This window comes from Oncorhynchus keta, chromosome 7, assembly GCF_023373465.1.
Source record: "Oncorhynchus keta strain PuntledgeMale-10-30-2019 chromosome 7, Oket_V2, whole genome shotgun sequence".
NCBI classification, from domain to species: domain Eukaryota; kingdom Metazoa; phylum Chordata; class Actinopteri; order Salmoniformes; family Salmonidae; genus Oncorhynchus; species Oncorhynchus keta.
In genome coordinates, this window is record NC_068427.1 from 13,480,891 (window position 1) to 13,508,070 (window position 27,180).

The following is a 27,180-nucleotide window of genomic DNA, read 5'->3' on the forward strand; positions in this document are numbered from 1 at the left end:
CCCGCCTGCCAGGTTCTCCAGCATTTACACAACAGCCAGATTATCCATTGTGACGTCAAAGGAAACAACATGCTTCTCACCACCGAGGGAGGAGTCAAGCTTGTTGACTTTGGTAATGGCTGTGTTTTCCTGTTGTGGGGGCACTTCACTTCTGTCTGGGCCTTCATTTAAAGGTCCAATGCAGCCTTTTTTTATATCTCAATATCAAATCATTTATGGGATTGTTTTAAATTAAAATGTTCAAAAATAAACTAAAATATCTTAGCAAACAACAATTTCTCAAGTAAGACTTTTGCTAGGAATGTCTGGAAGTGGTCAGCGTGGGAAGCGGTAAACTGAGAACTAGCAGAGAGGTTTGGAAATCTCTTTCTTATTGGTTTATTAACTCATTTAGTACCTGGTGATGTCATCAGGCAGGCTAAAACTCCATCCCACCAAAACAGGCTGAAATTTCTGGGTGTCTTTTCAAAACAACTCTTACACTTAAAGCGCATTATCATCATTTTCACAATTTCACATTATTCCAACCTCATAGTGTGGAAATATACACTCACCAGCCAGTTTAATAGGTACACCCATCTGGTATCGTCGGACCCCCTTTTGCCTCCAGAACAGACTGAATTCTTTGGGGCATTCTATAAGGTGTCAGAAATTCCACAAGGATGTTGGTCCATGCTGATGCAATGGCATCACGAGATACTGGATCCAGTGTGCCTGGCACCCATGATAATACCACTCTCAAAGTCGCTTCACTCGTTTTGCCCATTCTACCATTTAATCGAACAGTAACTGAATGCCTCAATCCCTGTCTACCTGCTTTATATAGAAAAAGACACGGGACTTACTGTTTGTTAGGAGCGATCCATTTTCGTGAAACAGGGTGGTGTACATAAACTGGCCGGTGAGTGTATATAAAACACAGCACTATCACATTTTTGAACACGTTGGGCCTTTAACAGAACTCATCATTGATAGTTCACGGTTAATCCATTTTTTTATTTGTCCGCATAAAAGCCTGTGATATTATTGGTAAATACAAACATATGGGCATCAATGCTGTGATGCAGTACTCTTTCCATGTCTTTGTTACCGACCCTATGTAACATCTTTGTATTTCATGGACCATAGCTTAACCTAAGGCTATTATTGCCAATTTAAATTGCATTATTTGATCCTTTGCGTATAAAAAAGAAAGCTGCTCTGGCAAATGACTTTGAGTTGCCCCAGGCATGTTTATGTCCTCTGTGTGCTGAGAATGAAGTGGAATCCTGCTGATAAAAATCTGTCCCACTTAATGAGAAATGATTATGGTGGTATGGCAGGTTAACACACCAAGTGATATGCCATATCGCTATTGATTGATTCACACACTTTCCCTCTGTTTATGTCATTCACATTCATGTAATATGCACACAAATATAGAGTACCAGTCAAAAGTTTGGACACATCTGCTCATTCAAAAGTTTTTCTTTATTTTTACTATTTTCAACATTGTAGAATAATAGTGAAGACATCCAAACTATTAAATAACAAATATGGAATCATGTAGTAAACAAAACAGTATTAAACAAATATTTTAGATTATTTAAAGTAGCCACCCTTTGCCTTGATGACAGCTTTGCACACTCTTGGCATTCTCTCAACCAGCTTCATGAGGAATGCTTTTCCAACAGTCTTGAAGGAGTTCCCACATATGCTGAGCACTTGTTGGCTGCTTTTCCTTCACTCTGCGGTCCAACTCAACCCAAACCATCTCAATTTGGTTGAGGTCGGGTGATTGTGGAGCCCATGTAATCTGATGAAATGTTTTGATGTCCCCACAAAGTCTCTGAAGCTGGAGTCTTTTATCTCCCTCTCTAACTTTAAGCATAAGTTGTCAGAGAAGCTTACCGATCACTGTACCTGTACACAGCCAATCTGTAAATAGCACACCTGACTACCTCATCCCCATATTATTACTTACCCTCTTGCTCATCTGCACCCCAGTATCTCTACTTGCACATCATCATCTGCACATATCACTCCAGTATTAATGCTAAATTGTAATTATTTTCACCTCTATGGTCAATTTATTGCCTGCCTCCCTACTCTTCTACATTTGCACACACTGTACATAGATTCTATTTTTATTTTATTTTGTGTTATTAACTGTATGTTTGTTTATGTGTAACTCTGTGTTTTTGTTTGTTTTTGTCGCACTGCTATGCTTTATCTTGGCCAGGTCGCAGTTGTAAATGAGAACTTGTTCTCAACTGGCCTACCTGGTTAAATAAGGGTGAAATAAAAAATGCAGCACCATCACTCTCCTTCTTGGTCAAATAGCCCTTACACAGCCTGGAAGTGTATTTGGGGTGATTGTCATGTTGACAAACAAATGACTGCTTTTTTAAAAAGTGTTTTTCTTGACCTCTGAAACAGAATCCCCCAACAGAAGCTAGCCAGCTAACTAGCTACTATCTAGTAGTCAGCTAACTAGCTACTATCTAGTAGTCAGCTAACTAGCTACTATCTAGTAGTCAGCTAACTAGCTACTATCTAGTAGTCAGCTAACTAGCTACTATCTAGTAGTCAGCTAACTAGCTAGTAGTCAGCTAACTAGCTAGTAGTCAGCTAACTAGCTAGTAGTCAGCTAACTAGCTACTAGCTAGTAGTCAGCTAACTAGCTACTAGCTAGTAGTCAGCTAACTAGCTAGTAGTCAGCTAACTAGCTACTAGCTAGTAGTCAGCTAAATTAGCTACCTTTTTAGCTCGGAAAGCTCTTGACAGTTTGTACAACGCGATTCGAACTAGAGCATACCGGACCTATTTTCTCTCCATATCCCCGGATTCCGACCGCAAGCACTGAACCCACCTGGTTCATCTCAGCTAGCTAGCTGCAATCCGAGTGACCACTCCTGGCTAATGTCTCTGTCCCGAAGCAAGCACCAATTAGCCTGGAGCTAGGCCCATCTCCCGGCTAGCTGAAGAGGTCCATCAGCCACTCCTGGACTACAATACTTATTTTGCCAACTGGCCTGGACCCCTTTTACTGCCGGTACGGGGTACGGAACCCCGCCGATCCTTCACGACTGGACTACCGACGTAATCTGCTCGAGGGGGTTACTCAACTGGCTCCTACTTCGCGACGTCCCCGGAATGCCCGCCTGCTAGCCGCGACCCGCTAGCTGTCTAGAGCATATTGGACAGTTAGCGCATAGGTCCATCGGCCACTTTCTCGGGCCACTATTCCTATTTTGCCAATCGGCCTGGGCCCCTTTTACTACACAAAGCCCTGTTTATCCATCCCGACTTGACTACCAACGTAATCTGCCCACGGTTTTTTTTTCTCCAACAGGCCCCTCCGTGACGTCCCCTGAGTGCCCATCTGCTAGCCTGCTAGCCGCAGCCCGCTAACTGTCTAGAAAATATTGTACTGTTAGCTGAATAGATCCATTTGCCGATTGGACTGGACCCCTCTGCTACACGGAACCCTACTAATGATCACGACTGGTCTATTGACGGAACCGGACATGCTCAATATGCCTGAACCAACCAAAAAGTCCCACCTCCCACATATGCGATGACATCACCTGGAGACAATATCTCTCTCATCATCACTCAATGCCTAGGTTTACCTCCAATGTAGCCTTTAGCCATACCCTTATCCTACTCTTCCTCTGTTCCTCTGGTGATGTAGAGGTTAATCCAGGACCTGCAGTGCCTAGTTCCACTTCTATTCCCCAGGTGATCTCATTTGTTGATTCTGTAAACGTAAGAGCCTTGGTTTCATGCATGTTAACATTAGAAGCCTCCTCCCTAAGTTTGTTTTATTCACTGCTTTAGCACACTCTGCCAACCTGGATGTCTTAGCTGTGTCTGAATCCTGGCTTAGGAAGACCACCAAAAAAACCTGAAATTTCCATTCCTAACTATAACATTTTCCACCAAGATAGAACTGCCAAAGGGGGCAGAGTTGCAATCTACTGCAGAGATAGCCTGCAGAGTTCTGTCTTACTATCCAGGTCTGTACCCAAACAATTCGAGCTTCTACTTATAAAAATCCACCTTTCCAGAAACAAGTCTCTCTCCATTGCCGCTTGCTATAGGCCACTCTCTGCCGCCAGCTGTGCCCTGGACATCATATGTAAATTGATTTCCACCCATCTATCTTCAGAGCTTGTGCTGCTAGGTGACCTAAACTGGGACATGCTTAACACCCCTTCCATCCTACAATCTAAGCTTGATGCCCTCAATCTCACACAAATGATCAATGAACCTACCAGGTACAACCCCAAATCCGTAAACACGGGCACCCTCATAGATATCATCCAAACCAACTTGCCTCCAAATACACCTCTGCTGCTATTTTCAACCAAAATCTCAGCGATCACTGCCTCATTGCCTGCATCCATAATGGGTCTGCGGTCAAACGACCACCCCTCATCACTGTCAAACCCTCCCTAAAACACTTCAGCAAGCAGGCCTTTCTAATCAACCTGGCCGGGGTATCCTGGAACGATATTGACCTCATCCCGTCAGTAGAGGATGCCTGGTTATTCTTTAACTTCTTGGCGAACCCATCCAGTTAGCGGGATCATTTTCGTCAACAACCGTTGAATTGCAGAGCGCCAAATTCAAATTAAATTACTAAAATGATTTAATTTTCATGAAATCACAAGTGCAATGTAGCAAAACACAGCTTAGTTTATTGTTAATCCACCTGGCGTGTCAGATTTCAAGAAAGCTTTTCGGCGAAAGCTATCCAAGCATTTATGTTAGGACACCTCTCTCATCAGACAAAACATTACAAACACCTAGCAGCAAAGTAGATTGGTCACGAAAGTCAGAAAAGCAATAAAATGAATCGCTTACCTTTGATCTTTGGATGTTTGCACTCACGAGACTCCCAGTTACACAATAAATGTTCCTTTTGTTCGATAAAGATTATTTTTATTTCCAAAAACCTCCATTTGGTTTGCGCGCTTTGTTCAGAAATCCACATGACGAGCAAACTAAAATTCCAAATAGTATCCGTAAAGTTCGTAGAAACATGTCAAAGTTTTTTAAATCAATCCTCAGGTTGTTTTTACAATAGATAATCGATAATATTTCAACCGGACCGTAGCTTTTAAAGTAGGAGAGAGAGAGAAAATGTCTGCTCGAAGCTGTTGCGCATGCAAAACTCTGCTGGCACCCAGCCATCCACTGAAGCGAAGTGATCGATCTCGCTCATTTATCAGAATAAAAGCCTGAAACTATGTCTAAAGACTGTTCACACCATGTGGAAGCCATAGGGAAAGGAATCTGGTTGATATCTCTTTAAATTGAGGGAAGGCATGCAATGGAACAGGGAGATTCGTTTCTCTTAGGCACTTCCTTGTTGGATTTTCCTCAGGTTTTCACCTGCAATATCAGTTCTGTTATACTCACAGACAATATTTTGACAGTTTTGGAAACTTTAGTGTTTTCTATCCTAATCGGACAATTATATGCATATTCTAGATTCTGGGCCTGAGAAATAGGTAGTTTCATTTGGGTATGTTTTTCATCCAAACATCAAAATACTGCCCTCTACACTCAACAGGTTAGAAGTTCCTTCCTCACCATCTTAAATAAGCATGCTCCATTAAAAAATGTTTGAAACAGGAACAGATATAGCCCTTGGTTCACTCCAGACCTGACTGGCCTTGACCAGCACAAAAACATCCTATGGCGTACTGCATTAGCATCGAATAGCCCCTGTGATATGCAACTTTTCAGGGAAGTTAGGAACCAATATACACAGGCAGTTAGGAAAGCTAAGGCTAGCTATTTCAAACAGAAATGTGCATCCTGTAGCACAAACTCAAAAAAGTTCTGGGACACTGTAAAGTCCATGGAGAAAAAGAGCACCTCCTCCCAGCTGTCCACTGCACTGAGGCTAGGAAACACTGTCACCACCAATAAATCCACGATAATTGAGAATTTCAATAAGCATTTTTCTACAGCTGGCCATGCTTTCCACCTGGCTACCCCTACACCAACTGGTCAACTGGGGTAGGCACTCCCCACAGCAACTCACCCAAGCCTCCCCCATTTCTCCTTCACCCAAATCCAGATAGCTGATGTTGTGGAAGAGCTGCAAAATCTGGACCCCTACAAATCAGCCAGGCTAGACAATCTGGACCCTCTCTTTCTAAGATTATCTGCTGAAACCCCTATTACTAGCCTGTTCAACCTCTCTTTTGTATCACATGAGATTGTCAAAGATTGGAAAGCTGCCGCGATCATCCCCCTCTTCAAAGGGGTGACACTCTAGACCCAAACTGCTACAGGCCTATATCTATCCTACCCTGCCTTTCTAAGGTCTTCGAAAGTCAAGTCAACAAACAGCTTACCGACCATTTCAAATCCCACCGTACCTTCTCCGCTATGCAATCTGGTTTCAGAGCTGGTCATGGGTGCACCTCAGCCACGCTCAAGGTCCTAAATGATATCATAACTGCCATCAATAAGAGACATTACTGTGCAGCCGTATTCATCGACCTGGCCAAGGCTTTCGACTCTGTCAATCACCACATTCTTATCGGCAGACTCAACAGCCTTGGTTTCTCAAATGACAGCCTCGCCTGGTTCACCAACTACTTCTCTGATAGAGTTCAGTGTGTCAAATCGGAGGGCCTGTTTTCTGGACCTCTGGCTATCTCTATGGGGGTGCCACAGGGTTCAATTTTTGGGCTGACTCTCTTCTCTGTATACATCAATGATGTCGGTCTTGCTGCTGGTGATTCTTTGATCCACCTCTACGCAGACGACACCATTCTGTATACTTCTGGCCCTTCTTTGGACGCTGTGTTAACTAACCTACAGATGAGCTCCAATGCCATCCTTCAATTGCCTCCAACTGCTCTTAAATGCAAGTAAATCTAAATGCTTGCTCTTCAACTGATCACTGCCCACACCTGCCCGCTCGTCCAGCATCACTACTCTGGACGGTTCTGACTTAGAATATGTTGACCACAACAAATACCTAGGTGTCTGGTTAGACTGTAAACTCTCCTTCCAGACTCACATTAAGCATTTCCAATCCACAATTAAATCTAGAATCGGCTTCCTATTTCGCAAACAAAGCATCCTTCACTCATGCTGCCAAACATACCCTTGGATGCAGTCTATCGCAGTGCCATCTGTTTTGTCACCAAAGCCCCATATACTACCCACCATTGCGACCTGTACTCTCTCGTTGGCTGGCCCTCGCTTCGTGCTCGTCGCCAAACCCACGGGCTCCAAGTCATCTACAAGTCTGTTAGGTAAAGCCCCGCCTTATCTCAGCTCACTGGTCACCATAGCAGCACCCACCGGTAGCACGCGCTCCAGCAGGTATATCTCATTAGTCACCCCCAAAGCCAATTCCTACTTTTTCCGCCTTTCCTTCCAGTTCTCTGCTGCCAATGGCTGGAACGAACTGCAAAAATCGCTGAAGCTGGAGACTCATATCTCCCTCAGCACCAGCTGTCAGAGCAGCTCAAAGATCACTGCAACTGTACATAGCCCATCTGTAAATAGCCCGTCCAACTACCTCATCCCCATACTTTATTTATTTATCTATCTTGCTCCATTGCAACCCAGTATCTCTACTTGCACATTCATCTTCTGCACATCAATCACTCCAGTGTTTAATTGGTATATTGTAATTACTTCGGCACCATGGCCTATTTATTGCCTTTCTATTTCTATCTTACCTCATTTGCACACACTGTATATAGACTTGTTCTACTGTATTATTGACTGTATGTTTGTTTATTCCATATGTAACTCTGTGTTGTATGTGTCGAACTAATGGCCAGGTCGCAGTTATAAATGAGAACTAGCCTACCTGGTTAAATAATAATAAAAAATTAATTAATAAGCGCAAACCAGATGGGTCGGCGTATCGCTGCAGAATGCTGTGGTAGCCATGCTGGTTAAGTGTGCCTTGAATTCTAAATAAATGACTGACAGTGTCAACAGCAAAGCACCCCCACACAATCACACCTCCTCCTCCATGCTTCACAGTGGGAACCACACATACGGAGTATGAACATATCTGTTCACCTACTCTGCTTCACACAAAGACACGGCAGTTGGAACCAAAAATCAAAGATTTGGGCTCATCATACCAAATGACAGATTTCCACCGGTCAAATGTCCATTGCTTGTGTTTCTTGGCCCAAGCAAGTATCATCTTTTTATTGGTGCCCTTTAGTAGTGGTTTCTTTGCAGCAATTCGACTATGAAGGCCCATTCACGCAGTCTCTTAACAGTTGATGTTGAAATGTGTCTGTTACTTGAACTCTGAATCATTTATTTTGGCTGCAATTTCTGAGTCTGGTAACTAATGAATGTATCCTCTGCAACAAAGCTAACTCTGGGTCTTCCTTTCCTGTGGCGTTCCTCATGAGAGACAGTTTCATCATAGCTCTTGATGGTTTTTGCGACTGCACTTGAAGAAACTTTCAAAGTTCTTGAAATTTTCCTGATTGTCTGACTTTCATGTCTTAAAGTAATGATGGACTATTGTTTCTCTTTGCTTATTAGAGCTGTTCTTGCCATAATATGGACTTGGTCTTTTACCAAATAGTGCTATCTTCTGTATACCACCCCTACCTTGTCATAACACAAATGATTGCCTCAAACACATTAAGAAGGAAAGAAATTACACAAATGAATTTTTAACAAGGCACACCTGTTAATTGAAATGCATTCCAGGTGACTACCTCATGAAGCTGGATGAGAGAATGCCAAGAGTGTGCAAAGCTGTCATCAAGTAAAGAATGGCTACTTTGAAGAATCTCAAATACATTTGTTTAACACTTTTTTGGTTACTACATGATTCCATGTGTGCTATTTCATAGTTTTGATGTCTTTACTATTATTCTACAATGTAGAAAATAGTAAAAAGAAAGAAAAAGCCTTGAATGAGTAGGTGTCCAAACTTTTGACTGGTACTGTACATGACAGCATATTAAAGCATATTAAACAACTGTGAATATGTCATTATAACAGGTCATGTGATATAATACATCAAATCTTGATTTTGCATCAAACATTGATTCACTGAGGATGTTGTGTTTTATATTAAATCGCCTAAATTCTATCCAGGTGTCTCTGCTCAGCTGACGAGGGCACATTTGCGAAGAAACACCTTCGTTGGCATTCCCTTTTGAATGGCACCTGAGGTTAGCCTTTTTTACATTACCCTTTTACTTGCAGTTGCATGAGAACACAAAGACTTAGCACAGAAATATCATACATGATGACACCATTGAGTTGTATTCCATGTGCTATATGGACTGTAGAGAGTTATCGACGAGTGTGTACTCACCGGATGAATGAGTCAACATTACAATATGTATTTTAAACACAGACCATTTTAAAATGACTTGATCTTCTTATGCATTGTTGTTTCATGTTACTTCCGCTTCAGAATCAATGAAAGCCTTTTGGTGCCCATACGAAGTTACTACCTCACTATTGCTAATACACCTGCTTGTGTCATGTTTGTCCTGCCTGTGTCATCCCAGGTCATCACATCGCCTGTGAGCAGCAGTATGACTCCACGTATGACGCCCACTGTGACGTGTGGTCACTGGGCATCACAGCCATAGAGCTGGCTGATGGAGACCCCCAATTGTCTGAGATGCACCCCATCAAAGCCCTCTTCAAGATCCCACGGTAAGGCACTAGAGGGCTCCATCTGCACACAGCTGGCTGGGACAGATCAGGCACACAGCTGCGTATACTTTCATAAAAAGCCTTTGATTTTGGTCTGGAGGAAAATGGCAAACTGAATTTAGAAGTGGATCATCGCAGAGCCCCTTCTTTGAAAATAATAATATGCCAAGAAATTGTAAAGATTCTTAATGTTATTTTGTGTGCTCATGAAATGCAGGATAGACCTGGTAGAAATGCATTAAATTAGGAAAATAATTTGTGTGCTTCAATGCGTGTTTCCAAGCTAAAACGCTAGATTGTAAATTCAATTGAAAATTCCAGAATGATAAACTGAACAGAAACTTAATCAAGAGTAAATGGAACAATATTTGGCCTTACCCTTAAAACTGTTATTTAATCAGAAAAATCTCTAATGTAAACACAATTTCTAATGAATAATTACTTGAAAGCTTTGATACTACAAGTGACTGACCTTTTGCTATCGGCACAGTCGCACAATTATCTCCCACTTTGGTGAGGATGAGCCCTTTAGATTGCAATTTGCATTGGTGATTAGCTCCATTCACATTGAGATGAGGCTGTCACCAGCCACCCATCACAATGTTATCTCCACCCCACCAAACCTGATGAGAAACAAGAATGCGTCGGTCGTGTCGCAGGAGTTCTGGTAGCTACAACAGCAGTTTATCACACCAAACTCAAGGGATCGTAAAACAGGTCACAACAATTAAAGGCGCAGAGAAAGCTCTCCTGGTCAAACGAACGCTCCCAAATCCCAGAGTCTGGAATAACACTCTGCCGGGTCTGGGATGGGGCATGCATTCAGTCACCTGAGTTGATAGGATGGAATCATTTCAGTGGGATGTACAAATGGTTAGCTCCTAAATTCTGTGTAGTGCTGAAATGGTGATTGGCCTGTTTTTGGTAGAATGATGAAGACGGCAGACACCACCTTAAAGAGATGAAGCTATTGACACAGTCCCAGAGCAGGTTTTTGCATTTTGTGTTAAGGATGTTAATTTCCCTTAGATACCATTCACTACAGGTCATGATAAACAAAGAGAGGGCATGTACATTTCTCTCCTTTTTAACATTCATCCCTTTTTTATTCACCTTTTTTCTGAAATAGTTTGACTTTCTGAGTGATTTGGAATCTGAAGAGTTACACGTGTGCAACCTTTTGTTGAGACGGATTTCTTTTTCTAAATAAAAATAGATACTTGGCCCTGGCCCATAAATCTTTTGAATTGGGACCTTTGGCTGGGCAGCTCCAGGATAAATCAAAGTGTGAGCACACTGAACCATGAAATGATTCTGTTAAAATATATTTCTCCATCAATGCAGCACGGCGGTCACAATTATAAGGGGAGGTTGCCTGACATTGTCTGTCGTATGTGGATTCTATTCGAAACAGAAGACTTGTGTCACGAAATTGTGTATCGGCGTGCTGCACTTTTGTTCTGCACATTGATGAGCACAGAAATGATAATGATACACTATAAATTACCTTAATGATTGTAAAGAGGTAGATTTAATGATTTGGGGTGTTGTTTCCTACGAGTGTTTCACATGCTTCAGGAGCTCCTTAAATTGACTATCTCATAAGCCGTAATCAGAGCGGCTTCTCCTGATAAGCATTGTCCTTGGGAATAACAGGTTTCATAAAAATCTCACTTGTACTCAAACATGCTAGATTATCTTATGACATTAGATCGTATGTCCTTACACACGTTCCTGTATTTCCATCTCACAGTCCAGTCAATGGGACAGTATATTAATCTGTGTAAATCCCAAGATTATTCCCAGGAGGAGGGCATACCATTCCAAACACGGTCACCATTTGGTATAAGCATTAAGAAAAGCACATTGGATGTGTCTATGAAATATGGTAATAACTGCATATTCAGTGACACTGTCTAAATCTAATTGATGCATCTCTTTCTGGCTCCATCTATTTCCTGTGGTTTTGTGATGTCGCTGGCAGTATGTAATCCTTGGGTTGAGATCTGAGAGGGTTCTGGTTGTTTTGGCTGGCTGAGGTCTATGCCCCTCGGTGTACTGCAGCATCTCCTCCACGTCGTACAGCAGATGGAGTTGCCTGAGGGTGTGGACTGTGCAGATAAAACAACAGCACCATTAATGTAGCCAGGCCTCTGGGGGCAGGGACACTGGGGCTGAACACAGGCAGGACTACTGCAAGCCATGTGATAGAGCTGTGGATTGGCGGTGGGAACTTGCACAGATGGTATCCCTTTCACAGCGACCAGTGTGAAGTGCTGAAAGGAGTTCAGATCGCTGTCAGGGAAGCTGCTCTGCTCCTCCACTCCATTTATACCTGCTGCTTGGTCCTCCTGTCCACAGATAGCATCAGATACAAGGAATTGTATTGATTCCAGCACTATTGTGAATCAGCATTACAGATGTAGGATCTTAATTAGAGCCAGTTTGCTACAGAAGGAGCAACAGGAAATGTGAATTATTATGTGGATTATAATTCATGGACATTTTTGTAGGGGTTGATACATTTTTCAAAAGGGAAATGACAAACTTCAGATGTCTGTTTAAACCTCAAATACACTATAAGTTTGACATGTCCTGCAATGCAGGAAAGGTCTGATGCAACAGGGTGATCAAATTAAGATCCTACATCTGTAACAGTAAACTAAGGATTCATTCATTCAGTTGCAGATAGACCTCCAAGAGCCAAGCACAGATCCTCCACTACGGAAACAGATTATATGCCCATTTTTAAAATGGTCTGGATGTAATTTTGCCTGCTATATAGTATGTAATATATGTGGGGCCCGTGGTTATTATGAATGTGGGTAATGGAGCATATAAAAGGGTAAAGCTGTAAAACGGTTAACTGCAGAATTAATTATGGATACTTGAGACGATGCTCTCAGATACTCAATATGTGGGAAGGTTAATTGCTTGAGCCAATATTCTCCATGCTGTATTAGCCAAACCCTGACAAAAGTCCTGTGTAAAGTCATAGGGAGAAGGTTGTGAAGGTTAACGGTAATTGGCAAAGAAGTCCAAAGCTGTGTTGATCCACCCAGATCCCAGTGGATATTAGCAATATATATAACTGGGCTTTGTGTCTGTCGGAAGGGAGACGAGAACTGAGGAAGATGATGGGAGTAAATGATGGCTTGTCAGAGGCAACAAAGGAAAATTAAATCATAGGGCAAGTGAGCGGAATCCCAAGCAGTGTTCTGGTGAGAGGTAATACACCAGCCAAAAGCCACAGGTGATGTAAAGGCTACAGAGCAGAACAGTCATGGGTGAAAGACATCAATACAATGTTTACTGTTTTCTTTTACCGATACTCTTCATCCATTTTCAGGGCTTAGATTGTGAAATTGACACCTGACTATCAGCCACACAGAAAGCAGGCTTTGGTTCAATGTTCAATGTGAACAGAATACTTAGCAGAATGTAAACAGTGATTATTGTGTTGTGATCTTGACATTAAAGAATACCTGCACTGATATTTACTAAATGCTGTGTGGCTTATTCATTAGAGCATGGTACTTGGAATGCCAAGGTTTGTGGTTTTGATTCCTGCTGCTTGGGCCACCCATATGAAAGTGGTATGGAGTCCACCTGTGGTAAATTAAATTGATTGGACATGATTTGGAAAGGCACACACCTGTCTATATAAGGTCCCACAGTTGACAGTGCATGAGCAAAAACCAACCCTTGAGGTCGAAGGAATTGTCCATAGAACTCCGAGACAGGATTGTGTCGAGGCACAGATCTGAGGAAGGGTACCAAAAAATGCCTGCAGCATTGAAGGTCCCCAAGAACACAGTGGCCTCCATCATTCCTAGAGAACAACCATCTCGGCAGCACTCCACCAATCAGGATTTTATGCTAGAGTGTCCAGACGGCAGACACTCCTCAGTAAAAGGCACACGACAGCCCGCTTGGAGTTTGCCAAAAGGCACATAAAGACTCCAAGACCATGAGTAACAAGATTCTCTGTTCTGATGAAACCAAGATTGAACTATTTGGCCTGAATGCCAAACGTCACATTTGGAGGAAACCTGGCACCATCCCTACGGTGAAGCATCATGCTGTGAGTATGTTTTTCAGTGGCAGGGACTGGAGACTAGTCAAGATCGAGGCAAAGATGAAGGGAGCAAAGTACAGAGAGATCCATGATGACAATCTGCTCCAGAGTGCTCAGGACCACAGACTGGGGCGAAGGTTCACCTTCCAACAGGACAATGACCCTAAGCACATAGCCACGGTAATGCAGGAGTGACTACGGGACAAGTCTCAATGTCCTTGAGTAGCCCAGCCAGAGCCCGGACTTGAAACCAATTGAACATCTCTGGAAAGTCCTGAAAATAGCTGTGCAGCAACACTCCCCATCCAACCTTTACAGAGCTTGAGAGGATCTGCAGAGAATGGGAGACGTTCCCTAAATACAGGTGTACCAAGCTTGTAGCATCATACCCAAGAAGACTCGATGCTGTAATCAATTACCAAAGGTGCTTCAACAAAGTACTGCGTAAAGTGTCTGAATACTTATGTGAATGTGACATTTCAGTTGTTTTTATATAAATTAGCAAAAATGTATAAAAACTTGTTTTTGCTTTGTCATTATGGGGTATTGTGTGTAGATTGATGAGGGGAAAAAACAATTTAATCAATTTTAGAGTAAGGCTGTAATTTAACCATACATTGAGAAACTACTTGTTCTCCTTCATCATATAGCTTTTAAGACCAAATGCACATCTGCTATTTTGGCAGTTTCAACCTATGAGGAGAAGGATATTGGTTGTGTGACAGTCCAATCATGAGCAGAACAATCTGTGTTTAGAACATTATGCATCTATCTTTCTATAATGCAGTTATTCTATGCAGGCACATTGTGATACTCCCTCCCAGTCCATCCTACAATACCCTGTGTTGGTGGCGAGCCTGAAGACAGCAGAGAAAAATGTTGCAGCACTTCTCCTTGTTCACTCATGTGTGCTCAACAGAACTGTTGGCTCTCTCAGATGATAGATGAGCTGGAGTTTGAGCAGGTGGCTCACAGACAAAGTCTTTATTATGTTTTCCCATACTGCTGCACTTTGCCCCTTTTCAAGGCCATCAGGCTCGCTTTGTTTTCATGCTGTTGCCCCTCGAAGTTCAAAGGCTGCCAGTGTCTTTACTTTTCCACAGTTTAATGATGAACTGTGTATTCCTATATTCTATAGCTCTATCTACTGTATGACTTTGGCTGTCAGGATTCATGTACATTTTCCAACTGTTTTTTTTTCATGTCTATTAGGAAAATGGGAAGAATTATGAGCTCTGCATACAAAGTATCATACCCCTATGTTCCTCTGTTCTTTTTTGTCTTTCTTCTGAGCTTAGTAGCAGGCTTAATGCTTTAAAAGTGGTGCTGACAACCACTGATTTTTGCCTCAATCCACTGTGACACACATTTGACAGGAGGAGTGCCCAGGCCTAAGATTTAAATAAGCCAATTGTGTTTACAATATGAGTCGGTGCTCCCACAAATACTGGAAGAAAAAAAGATGCCTGAATTTGCTAAGCACAATGAGGGTACTTGACAGTGTTATCACCAATGTGCTGGTGTATTGACTTTGTAATATATAAGCAGTGCAGCAGTACAACATCAAGGCAAGAGCATAGCTGCAGGCTCATATTATAGTTTGTATTGAAGCAGTCAGTTAGTAGGCTTTGATCTGCACTTCAGAAAGGACTGTCTGTCTGAATCTCTATCACAGACCCGAGCGACTTAGTGCTGGAAAGAATGACACATTTTCTCTGAAAAATAAAGATGTTTAATAGGCTCTCGTTTATGTGTAGCCTATAGCTTTGTTCTTGATGATGTTTTCTTGTCAACGAAATTAGAACCATTTGTTCTTGGTTGTTTTTTCATGGCTTAAACATACATAGCTTTTCTTCAGAGTCGCTGTCTCCATTTAATAAATTAGTCAATGATACATTGAAGATTAAGCTTGATAGCTTAAAGGGAACCAAAACCTGCGGACTCTCCCTCACTGCAGCCGACGTGAGGAAAACATTTAAACGTGTTAACCCTCGCAAGGCTGCAGGCCCAGATGGCATCCCCAGCCGCGTCCTCAGAGCATGCGCAGACCAGCTGGCTGGTGTGTTTACAGACATATTCAACCAATCCTTATCCCAGTCTGCTGATCCCACATGCTTCAAGTGGGCCACCATTGTCCCTGTTCCCAAGAAAGCTAAGGTAACTGAGCTAAACGACTCACTTCCGTCATCATGAAGTGCTTTGAGAGACTAGTCAAGGACCATATCACCTCCACCCTACCTGACACCCTAGACCCACTCCAATTTGCTTGCCGCCCAAATAGGTCCACAGACGATGCAATCTCAATCACACTGCACACTGCCCTAACCCATCTGGACAAGAGATATACCTATGTGAGAATGCTGTTCATCGACTACAGCTCAGCATTTAACAACATAGTACCCTCCAAACTCGTCATCAAGCTTGAGACCCTGGGTCTCGACCCCGCCCTGTGCAACTGGGTACTGGACTTCCTGACGGCCACCCCCAGGTGGTGAGGGTAGGTAACAACATCTCCACCCCGCTGATCCTCAACACTGGGGCTCCACAAGGGTGCGTTCTGAGCCCTCTCCTGTACTCCTTGTTCACCCATGACTGTGTGGCCATGCACGCCTCCAACTCAATCATCAAGTTTGCGGACGACACTACAGTGGTAGGCTTGATTACCAACAACGACGAGATGGCCTACAGGGAGGAGGTGAGGGCCCTCGGAGTGTGGTGTCAGGAAAATAACCTCTCACTCAATGTCAACAAAACAAAGGAGATGATTGTGGACTTCAGGAAACAGCAGAGGGAGCACCCCCCCTATCCACATCGACGGGACAGTAGTGGAGAGGGTAGTAAGCTTTGAGTTCCTCGGCGTACACATCACGGACAAACTGAATTGGTCCACCCACACAGACAGCATCGTGAAGAAGGTGCAGCAGCGCCTCTTCAATCTCAGGTGGCTGAAGAAATTTGGCTTGTCACCTAAAGCACTCACAAACTTCTACAGATGCACAATCGAGAGCATCCTGTCGGGCTGTATCACCGCCTGGTACGGCAACTGCTCCGCCCACAACCGTAAGGCTCTCCAGAGGGTAGTAAGGTCTGCACAACACATCACTCGGGGGCAAACTACCTGCCCTCCAGGACACCTACACCACCCGATGTCACAGGAAGGCCATAAAGATTATCAAGGACAACAACCACCGAGCCACTGCCTGTTCACCCCGCTATCATCCAGAAGGTGAGGTCAGTACAGGTGCATCAAAGCAGGGACCGAGAGACTGAAAAACAGCTTCTATCTAAGGGCATCAGACTGTTAAACAGCCACCACTAACATTGAGTGGCTGCTGCCAACACACTGACTCAACTCCAGCCACTTTAATAATTGGAATTGATGGAAATTGATGGAAAATATATCACTAGCCACTTTAAACAATGCTACTTAATATAATGTTTACATACCCTACATTACTCATCTCATATGTATATGTATATACTGTACCCTATATCATCTACTGCATTTTTATGTAATACATGTATCACTAGCCACTTTAAACTATGCCACTTTGTTTACATACCCTACATTACTCACCTCATATGTATATACTGTACTCGATACCATCTACTGCATCTTGCCTATGCCGTTCTGTACCATCACTCATTCATATATCTTTATGTACATATTCTTTGTCCATTTACACTTGTGTATAAGGTAGTACTTTTGGAATTGTTAGCTAGATTACTTGTTGTTTATTACTGCATTGTCGGAACTAGACGCACAAGCATTTCGCTACACTCGCATTAACATCTGCTAACCATGTGTATGTGACAAATAGATTTAATTTTGATAATCCACCCCCCAAAAATACAAATCATGAAACTCCTGTCAATTTGGTGAAAGCCTATGTTCTATCGGTGGGTAAAATAAAACATTTCCCCACGACTTAACTTCTAAGTGGTCCTTCTGTGAAATCAGGAAATCGTGTAGGAACTCGTTATAGCTACATGGTTCTCGTCACACGAGATGGGGGATAAAACATCATCACATTTCATAATTTTTCAAAAATCAATTACCTGCACACCAAATCAGCCAATAGATGGTATGGGCATACCTGTCTAGAACACATTCGTCTAATTCTATCATCATGACAAAGTATACATTTCACTTAGATGTGCTCATTCTAAATAGTGTACCAAACGCTCCCTGCAAGTCTGTTGGAAACGTGCGAAAGGGCAGCTGTTGCCATAGCAACGTACTCTGCACACGCCCTGGACAGAGACGACCTGCAAGTTGGAAGTCCGTGAGATATACCCCTAAATGTATTGTGCCGTTTGTTTAGGCGATTGTACAGCTAGCTACTTCACATAATGACATTGACGTTGGTAGTAATTGTGTGTAGCTACGTTTTCTAGCTAGCTTGCCAGCCAGCCCAGAGAGAGCACTGCATTGTGGGTCGACTTGAGCTGCAACATATTTCCACAAGGATTTTCACATGTTGACAAGGATTTTCACATGTTGCGACCAACCAACGACAAAATGAAACGTTTGTTCACCGGAAAATATTATTAGTGTTATTTAACACTAATAATCACAGGAATTTTTGGTTTATTGTGGATTATCCCTTTAAGTGTATAAATGCACCCTATCCAATATTACATTATCACTCATGAGCGAAATCATATTGTTGATTATAATATGCGTGTAAACATAACTAATCACTATCTTCCCCATTACATAATTTCTTTGGTGAGCATGCTGTGAGCTGTGTATAGTGTAGACATGATAATGCCCAGTATTTTAGCCTTCTTTACTGCCCTGGCTTCTTTCCTGATACATGTATCAACCACTGAACTAATCTTGAGGTACTCGTTATAGATGGTCTCTTTAAATGCTGCTGACAGAGGTATTACCGGGTCCCATAATTTTGGCTCCCGCTGGCAGATGCTTCCTACCAGACAGTTAAGGAGCTGTTATCATTTGTCACTTTTCACTTGCTGCCTGGCGTGGCCCTGGCTTGGCTGGCTCTCCACCGGCCTGTACTCCAAATTGTGTAACTCTCAGGTCCTATGACTATAATCAGCACTCAAGATTATACTCAACCATGCTGCTGCTCCCGTCTCATGAGAATGGTCGTGTTTATGCCAATGACAATAACATCAATAACTTAAACATTTCTAGTTCAATATTTTAAAAAATATCTTCATATCCAGGAATGATGATTTTTGTGTTGTGTGCGTTTGTTTCAGAAACCCTTCCCCTACATTACGCAATCGAGAGGAGTGGCGCAGAAGCTTCAGTCACTTCATTGCCTGGTGAGTATCCTTCGTAGCCGAGTGCTTCCTGCTAAATAGTGTTCCTCTATTCTTACACAGTAATGAGGATGCTGGGCCCGATAGTGGGCAAATATTCCAGTTGGAGAATATACCTACTACTGGCAGCTTTTATTTAAATAGCTTTATTTATTTTATTGTGCATGTTTATTTGTCTTTATTTACTCATTTGAAGCAACCAACTGGCCCCAATGCAGCTAGTTAATGGTGATAAGAACAACATATATGAATTGTTACTTTCAAACCAACTGGCCCCAATGCAGTTAGTTAATGGCGATGACAACAAAATATATGAATTGTTACTTTCAAACCAACTGGCCCCAATGCAGTTAGTTAATGGCGACGACAACAACATATATGAATTGTTACTTTCTAACCAACTGGCCCCAATGCAGTTAGTTAATGGCGATGACAACAAAATATATGAATTGTTACTTTCAAACCAACTGGCCCCAATGCAGTTAGTTAATGGCGACGACAACAACATATATGAATTGTTACTTTCTAACCAACTGGCCCCAATGCAGTTAGTTAATGGCGACGACAACAACATATATGAATTGTTACTTTCTAACCAACTGGCCCCAATGCAGTTAGTTAATGGCGACGACAACAACATATATGAATTGTTACTTTCTAACCAACTGGCCCCAATGCAGTTAGTTAATGGCGACGACAACAACATATATGAATTTACTTTCTAACCAACTGGCCCCAATGCAGTTAGTTAATGGCGACGACAACAACATATATGAATTGTTACTTTCTAACCAACTGGCCCCAATGCAGTTAGTTAATGGCAAACAACATATATGAATTGTTACTTTCTAACCAACTGGCCCCAATGCAGTTAGTTAATGGCGACGACAACAACATATATGAATTGTTACTTTCTAACCAACTGGCCCCAATGCAGTTAGTTAATGGCGACGACAACAACATATATGAATGTGTTACCTTCTAACCAACACAAGCCTATTACAATGCAAAAATAGAGTACACATGTACATCTGACTTTTAAAAATGTAATTGGTTTCAATGATGAGACTTCAATCTTTTCCCATTTGACCAACGGAGCAGAATGCACTGGTTACACATTTGGTTCTGGGCATCCTTTGATCACTGGAAATGGAAGGACTTGGAATTGATATTTTTTAAGCTAGATTGTATCAACCCTTTTATCTTCCTCATATTTCATCACTTTTCATTTCCATAAATCTGTTGCAGAGGAAAAACTAATTCTACTGAATTATCAGTTTTATCTTTAGGACGAGATAAGTAATCAGTCCCTCCAGTGTGGAAAACAAATAATGTCAACATTGGCCCATAATAGTCTCGCTGAATAAACAACCTCAATATCTAGCATGCAGTGCAAATTGGAGCAGTGAGTGAGGCGTAAATGAGAGAGAAAATTCAATTTCTTCAGGGGTTACTTATGGGTTGGGATTTTTGTCTTCCTTCTGTGTTGTTATTGGTGGAAAAGATTGAAAGGCAGTGGTTATTCATTCATTATTAATAATGAAAACATCAAACAGTACAGCTGTGAACCCATAACCATTAGTGGTAACAGACTCATTTATTTGTGTTAGTCATGCATTCCTCAGAGCACTAGGTCTGTCAGAGTTGGATTAGAAGCTGTAGCTGAGTCCAATCTATAGTTGGTGCTACACTACTGCCTTAAAATGCTGGTAAACCTTTGCTTGAACCCATCTATCTAAAGGCCTATCATACAGACATTTTGTTTCATAATGCATATTGAGCACTGTTTTAATGATGTTATTACCAAGCACCTTTTGTGTGCCTCGTTATTTATTAATTTGGTGTAGCTGGAGAGCTGAAAGAGACGGTTCAAGGCCCACGTGAACAGGAACAAATGGATGGTGCTGTTGTGTTATAGGAAGCCTATAGCAGTGGGTTTCTATGCCATTTGTGTCATTTATTGGGAATGCTGGCATCTTTATTGATTCTCTTAAAAAGCTCAATTATTCTCTCTCGTTCCGAGAGACTCATGCAACCATTACTTGATTCTTACAATACAATATTTATAAAACATCTTACTGTAATGTTTTTGTTTTTAAACACAGACATTTTTATTTCACTTTACATATTCAGATGCAATGCATTTTATTGTGTGTTTTTTTCAATCGTGCTCTCTCTCAGTAGCATGAGGTAATGGATTCTGTGATATCAGATCAGAAATAATCTCCTCAAACAAAGCCCACCAGGCTACAATGTGTGGAGGGTGGACAATGTTATCAGGCCTGGCACAATGTTTGTGAGGACTCTCCTGCTCTCAGCCGGACCAAATCAAATTTGATGTGCCACATACGTGGTAAACAACAGGTGTAGACTAACAGTGAAATGCTTACTTACGGGGTCCTTCCCAACAATGCAGAGAGAAAGAAAATAGAGAAATAATAGAAAGATAATAATAAATACATAATGAGTGACGATAACTTGGCTATATACACCAGGGTGTGTGTGTGTGTGTCTACTATCGCTGTTCTGGATAATAAATGCATCATCAGTGTCTGTCCCCGTGCAGCCAAAGGAGCCGTCTTTTGAAACAAAGTGACCTGATGTTTAGCATCCCGGCTAATGGCTGCAACCTCTGCTTAATGTCCTGACACTAATGAATTCGAGGAATGAATTTCCAGAGCAGACTGATAGAAAACTGATAGAAAGAGGAAGAAGGCGGAAGCAGAGTTGCAGCCCAGATTAGGTAGCAGGAGTCAGATTGGTATTGTTCTCTTATCTCTTTGCTGTCTGCCTGCAGAGTTGTGTCGCAGTACTATAAAATATATTCAGGCGTTTTAAGTGTTTAGCTGAATTAAAGAATGATGGATGTTTTGAAGGGAAGGGATTTATACTGTATGATGGCTATAGGTAAACATCTTTTCAGAATGAAAGCGGGATATAAAAAAAAAAACTAATTTCAAAAGAAAGTACTTGGCAGCAGGATTAAATACCCTCGCAATTTGAAACGGTATCACACCATGTCCATGGACTTTTTACCAGTGTAAAAATATATAATTTGAACAACATTATAGCCTCTGGATTGAAAATATTTATATCGTACATCATATATGTGAAGGCAGTAATATAGTGATATACATGACCACCATGGCAAAGAGTGGGCTCTAATTAAACACGGCACATAGCAGATAGAGGTCATCCATGGCTGTGCCAAAAACAGAGCTGTTTGCACTGGGGGGCCATGGTGATGACCAGACCATGCTCACAGAGGGGACAGTGTTCAGACACAGAAGCACTGATGAGAATCTCCATAGAAGCACCCTACTGAGAACACCCGCGTCAAATGAGCTTTGTAAGATGTTCAGGTCACCGTACTCTTTGTTTATTTAGTTTTTGTACATGTGTTGACGTCGCCTCAAATGTAAAGATCCACCAGGTGAATTAGTTATCAGAGGTTTTGTTTTAAACCAAGGAAAAGGTTGCACCAGGGTTGATTTTCGATCTCCTTTATGATGTATTGTGATGTTGTAATTGCATTCTGTGGCTACACAGGTGTCGGTTAAAATCTTTTGAGACTCGTCCGTCTGTAACCCGCCTTCTGGAACACCCATTCATTAAACAGGCCCATGGCAAAGGCTCTCAGTCAACAGCTGTCCACACTCATCTGCGAGCAACAAGACCTGGGCTCCAAACTTAAGACCAAGTAAGTGTTTTGTCACCTCAAAGAATTCCTAACATTTTCAGCTGAAAAAATCCCGAGGCGACTAGGTGAAAAATCTGCCGATGTGTCCTTGAGCAAGGCACTTAAACCTAATTACTTATGTAAATCGCTCTGGATTAGAGCATCTGCTAAATGAAAAAAATAAAAGAATCTAAAAGAATCACCACTGCAGAACTCATTAATGAATTGATGAGCTGATATGTGTATTCTCACCAGTGGGTGGCAGAGTTTTATTTCCTTTCACTGTCCCTTCAAACCAGTGTAACAGATATGATGTGTAGTCAAAGTAATGAGAAGTATGTGATTAAAGAGAAGCTAGGGGAGTGAAACTAATTTGATAGGAGTGATTGTGCTGACTCAAAGTTAGATGAATAAAAGCGGTTTTCTCCCAATGGATCGTTTTTAACAGTGTGACGACGACGAACATTTAGTACAGAGCACTCCTCCACCCATATGATTAAACCAATTATCCATGGAATAAAACACTTCAGTCTCACATTGATTTACTTGTAGAAAATACTAACTGTTCAACCTTGCATTATCACTGAATTTAGAATTATGCAATGATTTTTATCGGGCCTACTGTGAACTTTTATTCAAGAACAGTTGATTGTGATTGGGAAATTATTCTGTTGACTGCTTATCAAGTTTATTTTAGGACACAGACTGACTGGGGTTCGTAGACTAGAACTGATCACACGTGTGCCAATTCTATAAGTCTGACTTACATCCAACCACCACATACTGTACAGTAGAGTATCTTACTGCTGGTGCTGTTATTAAACACATTCGTTTTCTGCAATTCTACACATGTTTGGGCCCATGCCATTGCATTTTTAGTATTTTAGATTGTCCCGGACTGTGCATTTTTTATTTTGCTGATTGTTAGATCTCAAAGATTATGTTATTAAAACATATATTCCTCCATTATATTTTCTGCATACTTTCTATCTGGTTTCAGCCGTTTAAGTTCACACTGAAACATTTTACAATCCTGAACAACAACAAAAAATATATATGCTTTTATATATTTTTGGTTAACATTTTGCAGTGGTGGCCACTAAACGCATATAGGGGAAACACTGCACTTTGTGAATGAGATCTTGGCCATTTCATTGTTCATATTAGGTTTAGTATATGAACTTGACTGGAATTTCTGGGTGCAATATTTTAGTGGTGATAACAGTTTTATTTTAGGGCTTGTTGTTTTTGTCAAAAGTGCTGATTAACCTAGCGAATCTTGATTACATGTCTATTTGCACACACACACACACACACACACACACACACACACACACACACACACACACACACACACACACACACACACACACACACACACATCCCTCCAATTATCCCAATGCGCCAGCTGCCTCTGTGCTGATCTCTTGCCAGCAGGCCCCATTGTAGAGTGAAAGGTCAAACAGAGATAAAGTGCAATCACAGCCTGTAATAATGGTGGAGTTCTCCCTGGGGAACACCCTTATGGGCCACCAACTACCCATCTAAATGAATGGGTTTTATATCCAGACTATCCAGACAGATTATTAGTCATTTAGCTGTACTCTTTAGTCACTATAATGCTTTCTTCACCAATATTTTGTCCTTCTCGCCAACAGACATAAAATAATCAATACTCCTAAAACAGTCATAATAGAGAGCAGTCCTGATGATGATCTGGTGAACCTGGAGGTTTTAGATGAGGTAAGATTGGATACTGTATGTTGACTTCATTGTTGTTGGACTAGAGGACGGTATATGTACACTACCGTTCAAAAGTTTGGGGTCACTTAGAAATGTCCTTGTTTTCCATGAAAACATACATGAAATGAGTTGCAAAATGAATAGGAAATATAGTCAAAACGTTGACAAGGTTATAAATAATGATTTTTAATTTAAATAATAATTGTGTCCTTCAAACTTTGTTTTTTTCAAAGAATCCTTGCAGCAATTACAGCCTTGCAGACCTTTTGACATTCTAGTTGTCAATTTGTTGAGGTAATCTGAAGAGATTTCTCCCTATGCTTCCTGAAGCACCTCCCACAAAATACGGTCAAGCTGCTCCCACAACAGCTCAATAGGTTTGAGATCCGGTGACTGTGCTGGTCACTCCATTATAGACAGAATACCAGCTGACTGCTTCTTCCCTAAATAGTTCGTACATAGTTTGGAGCTGTGCTTTGGGTCATTATCCTGTTGTAGTAGGAAATTGGCTCCAATTAAGCACCGTCCACATGGTATGGCATGGTGTTGCAAAATGGAGTGATTGCCTTCCTTTTTCAAGATCCCTTTTACCCTGTACAAATGTCTCACTTTACCATCACCAAAGCACCCCCAGACCATCACATTGCCTCCACCATGCTTGACAGATGGCGTCAAGCACTCCTCCGGCATCTTCATTTTATCTGCTTCTCACATATATTCTTCTTTGTGATCCGAACACCTCAAACTTAGATTCTTCTGTCCAAAACACTTTTTTTTCCAATCGTCCTCTGTCCAGTGTTTGTGTTCTTTTGCCCATCTTAATCTTTTATTTTTATTGGCCAGTCTGAGATATGGCTTTTTCTTTGCAACTCTGCCTAGAAGGCCAGCATCCCGGAGTCGCCTCTTCACTGTTGACGTTGAGACTGGTGTTTTGGGGGTACTATTTAATGAAGCTGCCAGTTGAGGACTTGTGTGGCCATCTGTTTCTCAAACTAGACACTCTAATGTACTTGCCCTCTTGCTCAGTTGTGCACCGGGGCCTCCCACTCCTTTTTTTATTTTGATTAGCGCCAGTTTGCTCTGTTCTGTGAAGGGAGTAGTACACAGCGCTGTATGAGATCTCCAGTTTCTTGGCAATTTCTCGCATGGAATAGCCTTCATTTCTCAGAACACGAATAGACTGATGAGTTTCAGAAGAAATTCTCAGGCCGACTCTTTTCTCTGTATTTATCAATGATGTTGCTCTTGCTGCTGGTGATTCTCTGATCAACCTCTACGGAGACGACACCAATCTGTATACTTCTGGCCCTTCTTTGGACATTGTGTTAACAAACCGGCAGACTATTCAATGATATACAACACTCCTTCTGTGGCCTCCAACTGCTCTTAAATAGTCAAACTAAATGCATGATCTTTAACCGATCGCTGCTCGCACCCGCCCGCCCGACTAGCATCACTACTCTGGACGGTTCTGACTTAGAATATGTGGACAACTACAAATACCTAGGTGTCTGGTTAGACTGTAAACTCTCCTTCCAGACCCACATTAAGCATCTCCAATCCAAAATTAAATCTAGAATCGGCTTCCTATTTCGCAACAAAGCCTCCTTCGCTCATGCTGCTAAACATACCCTCGTAAAACTGACTATCCTACCGATCCTTGACTTCGGTGATGTCATTTACAAAATAACCTCCAACACTCTACTCAGCAAACTGGATGCAGTCTATCACAGTGCCATCTGTTTTGTCACCAAAGCCCCATATACTACTCACCACTGCGAACTGTGTGCACTCGTTGGCTGGCCCTCGCTACATATTCATCGCCAAACCCACTGGCTCTAGGTCATCTATAAGTCTTTGCTACGTAAAGCCCCGACATATCTCAGCTCACTGGTCACCATAGCAATACCGACCCGTAGCACGTGCTCCAGCAGGTATATTTCACTGGTCATCCCCAAAGCCAACTCCTCCTTTGGCCGCCTTTCCTTCCAGTTCTCTGCTGCCAGTGACTGGAATGAATTGCAAAAATCACTGAAGCTGGAGACTTATATCTCCCTCACTAACTTTAAGTATCAGCTGTCAGAGCAGCTTACCGATCACTGCACCTGTACACAGCCCATCTGTAAATAGCCCCCCCAACATCCCCATATTGTTATTTATTTTTGCTCGTTTGCACCCCAGTATCTCTACTCACACATCATCATCTGCACATCTATCACTCCAGTGTCAATGCTAAATTGTAATTATTTCGCCACTATGGCCTATTTCTTGCCTCACCTCCGTAATCTCACTACATTTGCACACACTGTATATAGATTTTTCTATTGTGTTATTGACTGTACGTTTGTTTATCCCGTGTGAGAACTCTGTGTTGTTGTTTTTGTCGTACTGCTTTGCTTTATCTTGGCCAGGTCGCAGTTCTAAATGAGAACTTGTTCTCAACTGGCCTACCTGGTTAAATCAAGGTGAAATAAAAAATACATTTTAAAAAGTTATTTGTTTCTGGCCATTTTGAGCCTGTAATCGAACCCACAAATGCTGATTCTCCAGATACTCAACTAGTCTAAAGAAGGCCAGTTGTATCACTTCTTTAATCAGAACAACAGTTTTCAGCTGTGCTAACATAATTGCAAAAGGGTTTTCTAATGATCAATTAACCTTTTAAAATTATAAACTTGGATTATCGAACACAACATGCCGTTGGAACACAGGA

The 27,180-nt window shown here is 41.8% G+C and overlaps 1 pseudogene; it reads left to right on the plus strand.

Moving 5' to 3' along the window:
• LOC118385802 (myosin-IIIb-like) overlaps nt 1–27,180 on the plus strand; it is a 72,657-nt pseudogene that overhangs the window by 9,532 nt on the left and 35,945 nt on the right.